At 52.7% G+C, this 6,651-nt stretch overlaps 1 non-coding gene across 1 annotated transcript; it reads left to right on the top strand.

The window, feature by feature from the left end:
• The first annotated feature begins 3,607 nt into the window (after positions 1 to 3,607).
• LOC133089225 (U6 spliceosomal RNA) lies at positions 3,608 to 3,711 on the top strand. The gene has a single exon (XR_009700607.1). It is a non-coding gene; the product is annotated as a U6 spliceosomal RNA (small nuclear RNA).
• The last annotated feature ends 2,940 nt before the right edge of the window (positions 3,712 to 6,651 follow it).

The raw sequence follows: 6,651 nt of genomic DNA, 5'->3' as shown, positions 1-6,651 counted from the left end.
CCCGCGCAGCCAACCACGGGTGCAGGAGGGAGAGACGGCCGGAGGGGCGGGGCTTAGGAGGGGCGGGGCCCTGCCTGGGCGCCGGTGTGGTCCCAGGGCCGATACTGCACCACGCCTCTTCCTTTCAATTTTAGGTGGGCGCGAAAAAAGACAACTTTGGTCTCCACATTGGATCGCAACGTATTCCCCCCCCCCCAGGGCATTTCTCTCGCTTTAGGAGGGGCGGGAAGAGGGAGCGTACGTGTTGCTGGTGAGAGCCAGCTGGAGGTCACAGCTGGGCACTATGGACAGCGACATCTACCGCTAGCTCCGCAGTCACCATCCCCGGAACCTCAGCTGCCCAACCGAAAGCGAATCCGCCGGCTCCGGGGCGGGGACAGGGGAGGGCCGGCGAGCACCGGGGACGTCCCCGTCCCCACCCCCACCCGGAGCCTAAATGCAGCCAGTCTTTACCTCCCAAGAAGGTAAAACTTCCCGGGCCGTGCATCATAACAATAACTGACATTTATAGAGGTCCAGCCATGCGCCAGGGACTGGGCTAAGTGTGTTCGTGGATCAGCTCACTAAATCCTCAAAACAATTCCACGCGACAGTTGCCATGATTGTCCCCGTTTTACATATGAGCCAAGTGAAGTTCAGAGGGGTGAAGTAACCTGCCCGAGTTACCCAGCTATTGGGGGAGGCGGTGGGCATAGTTGTCTTCTGCCACTACACTTTGTAGCTCGGAGTCCCCCAGAGGCATGGACTCTGGAAGGGCTGAGAGGACCCTGGGAAATAATAATATTAATATTAAAATAATTACTAACATGCATTGAGCACTTATTATGTTTCAAGCACTGATTTCTTTAATTCTCTCATTAACCCTAGGAGCTAAGCCTTCATTTTACAGTCCCACTTTATAGATGGTAAAACAGGCTCAGAGATGTTCCCTAATTTGCCAAAATCACACAGTTGGAATACAAACCCAGTTCTGACTTCTACTCTAACTCCAGGGCTTCATCTTATTTTCAGCCCCTTTATTTTACAGATGGAAAAACTAAGGTCAGAGAAGTGGCTGAGGAGTTATGGCAACAAATCAGGGCCAGAAGTCCGGGGGTCTTGTCTCTGACCTCCAGGGACACAAAAGCTTGTTAGGAGTCATGCCCATCTGCTGGTACACAGATATAGCTAGGAATGTTTACCGTTTACTGCTTAGTATTGGAGACCTACACCCCCTTCACCCCAGATGCTTTCAAACCTGCATTTACACCCTTCTGATGGGGTGGGGGCAGGGGAGAGAATAACTAACCTAGCCCATTAAGCCAAGAATGCCAGCAGAGCATTTCTCAAAAGCAGTCCTAGGAAATCTGCGTCAGGATCCCCAGGGAGCCCATTAAACATCTGGAACCTGGGCTTCCCGGACCAACCAGATCAGTTGGGGTGCACAGTAGGGCACTAGCCCTTTAACAAGCTCCCAGGGGCCCTGATGCCCAAAAAAGTGTGGGAATTGCAACCACAGTGGTTTGGGCTTTTCCAGGGAAAGTCTCCATTTCATAAAATTGCAATGCTTAACCCAGTGGAATGGATGATTTATTTCAGAAATGGATGCACCTGGAAGCACATTTTGGGCACAGCAATCCTTTCCAAGACCTGGGGACCCTGCCCATGTCATATAGAAGAGGACCATTTCCATATGGAAAGAGCTGAGCAGCTCACTTGCTTGTAGACAGGTGTCCCCTGGCCCCCTGAGATTTAATCACTGAGGATGCTTTGGAAACTGGGGAGATTTGAGGGTCCCTCTTTGCCCGTCCCTGGAGCCCGCTCAAGCAGCATTTTCACTGGTAACAGAAAGTGGCAGTCTTAAGGGGGCAATTCCTTGTAAAGGGTCCCTTAGGATTGGGGTCTAGGGTGGAGAAACTCAGAGCCCAGCTACTCCTGTGGGGTGGCCTCCGAGGCACAGTGTGAGCGACCTGGGGGCTCATGCCAGGCGTTCCTTCATGGGCCCTAAGCCCCAGCACCCCCCCCCCCCCCGCCCTGAGACGACACAGTGCAAGCCACCCAGAGGTCTCCTGCCACACAGAGCTAAAGAACTTCAGAGAAACCTTAGTGGACATACACCCCAAAACTCTCAGTTTTCCAGTGAGAACACTGAGGTCCCAACAGCTTTGTTTGACATTGGGGTACCCACCCTGTCAACTGTAACCTGGATAAAAATGCCTAAGTTTGGGGCTTTGGATTCGGAGCCAGCCATAAACAGAGGAAGGGGGGCTAGGAGACAGATGAGGAGGGATCAAACTGATCGACCTCAGCCCCCAAAAGGCCTCGATCTCATTTGTGAAATGAACAGCCTGGACAGATGTTCCCTAAACCTCTGATGGCCTCGGGTTCCATGGCGGCCAAGAAGCTGGGCACGGGGCAGGGGTAGGGGGCCGAATCAGCATGGGGCCATGGGGGAGCTCTGTGAAAAGTCATCTGTTACTTCCATCCATTCGGCATCTGGTTTTTCATATCTTAATCGCATCAGCATGATGGATGGTCACGGGACCCAGGTTACATCATGGGGTTAATTTATTACATTTTTGAATACCCACTTGCTGGGAGACTGTTTTTCAAAGGTATTTGCATATTTTTCACCATAACGACAATGTGTAGGAGGGCATCTGGGACGGAAGGATGGATGTTTAGGAGGAGAGAGAGCTTATTTGCCAACTGAAGCAGGTTCCTGAGGGTCTGCAATGGGAACGGAGAGCAAATCACTCCCTAGAGACATTTAAATTGAAACTAAGAGAAGGTGAGATGCAGGAAAGTTTTGCAAAGACTGCATGGGTGAAGGAAGATTCCTGGGGTTCACTGAACAGCACACAGTGAGTGAATGGGGTGTAATAACAAGCAATGAAGTGTCCAGACCCCTAAGATGCTTCCAGAGTCCCTCCCATTCTCACCATCCCGATCACAGGACATATTATCCATCCCATCCCTGCCTAAGGTTCCCAGGACACCAAACACAGGGAGGTGGGAGGAGCCACAGAGTCAGCACGTATAGCCTGGTGACAATCCCACTGATACCACGATATTCAGGAACCCAGCCAGCTGGGATGCCCCCTGAGCAGAGGCCCAGCCTCATTCATTCTCTTAGTCCAGCACCTCACCAGTGCCTGGCCAAATCCAGGTTCTGAATGAATGTGGGTCCAATGAGTGAATGAAAGAATGAAGGAATGAAATAATGGTGGGCAGTGTCTCATTGCCACTTGCCTGACATGAATCCTAATTTAGTCTGGATGAGAAGCAAAGACCTCTGATTTCAGTGCTTGGGCTCTAGGTGGTGGTGTGCAGAGAACAGCTGCTTTCACAAATGAAGCAAGAGCTGCGGAATGCTCACTACGTGCCCCTCACACCCACTGGACTGCTGCTTCTCTCCCCACCACTGCCCCTTAACCAGCTGTGAGGCCTTCCCTTTCCGATTCTCAGTTTCCGCATCTGTAAAATGGGATCATGGTAGCACCAATTCCATAGAGTTGAGTAAGAAGTAAGTGAGATAATGTTTGTGAAAATATAAAGTGCACAATGCCTGGCACATAAATGCCTAATTACTGGCTGTTATGACAATGATATTAAGATTGACACACACTTGCTAGCTTCGGCAGCACATATACAAAAATTGGAATGATACAGAGATTAGTGTGGCCCCTGTGCAAGGCTGACACGCAAATTTGTGAAGCGTTCCACGTTTTTCTAAAAAAAGAGTGGATATATGTGTATGTATAACTGATTCACCTTGCTGTACACCTGAAACTAACACAACATTGTAAATCAACTATACTCCAATAAAAATTCTAAAAAAAGATCAACACACACACTATCTAAGCCCTAGAGCAAACACTCTGAATCAGCCATCATGCCTTTCAAAACCCCATCAAAACATCCGTAGCTGTGCCCCTCTTGCCATTTCCATTTCCCAAGGCAGCAGGCAGCCCCCAAGATGCCCTTAAGGTGGGCATGCATCCTCATGGCCCGAGATGCCTAAAGACAAGTGGCTGCAGCTGAAGATAGCTCCTCTCCCCGCTCATCTAGTCTTCTGGTGTGAGGCCTGACCTGCCCAGCTGCCCCAGATCCTGGGGTCCACTGCTGACCTCAGACCCAGGTCAGAGCCCTGACCTTAGGCCAGTAACACTGGGCGGCTTCCAATAGTTCAACCAGGGCAAAGCCCCCATGCCATTCCCTCCCTGAAGTTCTGCTGACTCCGCAGTGCCATTGACACCTTGTTGGTCAGGGGGACCTTACAGGTCATCTCTTCTTAAACTTTGAACTTTTATCCACAGAAATGCACAGAGACACTAAATGTTTTCCACAATTTTAGGGCTTGCCGGGACCTCTGAAGTCATCCTCAACCACAGGGTAAGAACCCTTGATCCAACTCAACTGCCACTTTTTAAAAATAACTGCTTTATTGAGATATAATTCACAAACCGTAAAGTTCATCCTTTTAAAGCATGCAATTCAGTGGTTTTTCATAGAGTCACAAAGTTGTGCGTCAATCACCACTATCTAATTCCAGAACATTTTCATCACCCCAGAAAGAAAAACCCCCGCATACATTGGCAGCCACTTCCCCAATCTCGCCTTCTGCCAGCCCCTGGCAACCAACCACTAGTCTACTTTCTGTCTCTATGGACTTGCTAATTCTGAACATTTCATGTAAATCATACAATATGTGGCCTTTTACGTCTGGTTTGTTTCACGTAGCATACTGTTTTCAAGGTTCACCAAAATTGCGGCATGTACTGGTACTTCATTCTTTTTGTGGCTAAATAATATTCTGCTGTATGAATATACCACATTTTGTTTGCCCACTCATCAGGTGATGGATATTTGAGTTGTTTCCACTTTGGCCATTCAAACATGGGGAAACTGAAACCCAAAGTCACCATAACCTAGATGGGATAGGAGTCCAGACCTCTCCTAACATCCACCTTTTCCTGCAGCATCGCTCTGGGAGGACCCAGAGAACAGAGAGTCCAAGCATGGCAAAAGATCGCCCCACTGGCGAATAGCCATCGCAACAGCATTTGAACCAGAGGATCCAATAACTTGCTTCTGGTTCAGTAAATGCTGGGCCACAGCTTCATCCTTGACAGAGAATCATACCCACTGTCCCCCTCCCAGGCCCAAGCCACCATCACCTCTTCTCTGCCACTGTTCCTAGCTGGTCTCCCTGCTTTTGTCCTTGCCAAATGCAGTCTATTCTCAACTTTGGGAATCAGAGTGAATTTGTTAAAACCTAAGTCAGATCATGTCTCTGCTCTCCTCACAACCCAATCCATCCTGGTGCCTGCCCATCAGGCTGATAATATTGCGATAACAATAGCAGATAATTTTTCTAGAGCATATCCTGTGGGGTCAGGACCTTAGGAACATTATCTCCTTACACAGGCCACTGCACTTAATCCTTGAACCCTGAGAGTTACGGATAACGGTGAGCTCAGAGAGGTTAGGCCCCTTGCCCAAGCATATGGGGAATGAATGACAGCAGAAGAGGAGCCCAGGCATCTAACCTGACTACAGAGCGGAGCTCTTAAAACTCTGAGCCATAATTTGCCACACTGGAGAAAGAAGAAAACAGTCGAAATGGAAGCCGCTGGGCCAGCTCTGGGCTTCAGGCAAGACTGCTGCTTCCCGCGAACGCGGGCCCGCCCCACCGCTCTTTGATCTTTGCAGCGCCTGCGGCCCCCCTGACCCCGCGGTGAGTTATGGGGGCCGCGGGACCCATAACACAGCATTCCGGGACTCCCAGGGTCGGCAGGACGCGGCACCCTGCTCGGTGATGGATGAGCCACCCCTAGCGCTGGCTTTGTCCTGCCTGGGCCGGGTTGGGGAGCATCAGACCTACTTTGGACGGGGCGTGGCTAGAGGCGGACCGCGTGTGTGTGTGTGTGTGTGTGTGTGTGTGTGTGTGTGTGTGTGTGTGTTGGGTAGGGGTATTGTCTTTTTCCCTTCCCTCCCAGGGTGTGTGAGTGGGGAGGGGACACTAGCGCAGCCGTCAGTGCTCCCGAGTCTCACCGGATAGCGCTTTGAAGACCCCCCTGGACCCCCACGTCGAAGAGCGACCCCTCCCAGAACCTCGCCCCCCACTCTGCGCACTTTCGGAGGCTACTGAGGCCCCGCGGTGCCCCGTTCCTCCTCCCTCGCACAGGGCATTTCTTCCGTCCCATTTGACAGCCTAGGCGGAATAATCCTTTTGGGGAACCGCCGGCCTCTGCGCTGCCAGACGCGGCCGCAGCTGAGCTCTCAGCTCCGATCCATTGTTGGGGTCCGCCAGGGACCCCCTGCCGCGGCCCTTTGTCGCCCGCTCCCTGCCGGGCCGCTCCAGATGCGCCACCGCTGCCCGCGCCCCGCCCGTCCCACGCGCCCCGGGCCGCGCCGAGGCGGCTCTTCCGCACCGGGAGGAGTGGGTCCGCCTCTCCCGGTGCCTGCACGGCCGCCCGGCTGCGCCCGCCTTTGTCTACCTTCTTTGTCTGCCCCGCGCCTTCGCGGCGGCGGCGGCTAGGCCTCTGGGGAGAGGGCCCGGAACGCCGAGCGCAGCTGGCGAGGGCGCGCCGGCTGGGAGCGCGCGGGGCCCGGGCCGGCCCGGGGCTGCCCCTCGGCTGGGGGCAGTGGAGCCCGCTCGCCGCCGCC

Source organism: Eubalaena glacialis, chromosome 3, assembly GCF_028564815.1.
Source record: "Eubalaena glacialis isolate mEubGla1 chromosome 3, mEubGla1.1.hap2.+ XY, whole genome shotgun sequence".
Lineage (NCBI taxonomy): Eukaryota > Metazoa > Chordata > Mammalia > Artiodactyla > Balaenidae > Eubalaena > Eubalaena glacialis.
Note: the sequence above shows the minus strand (reverse complement) of the source record. Positions and strands in the feature narration are given on the sequence as shown.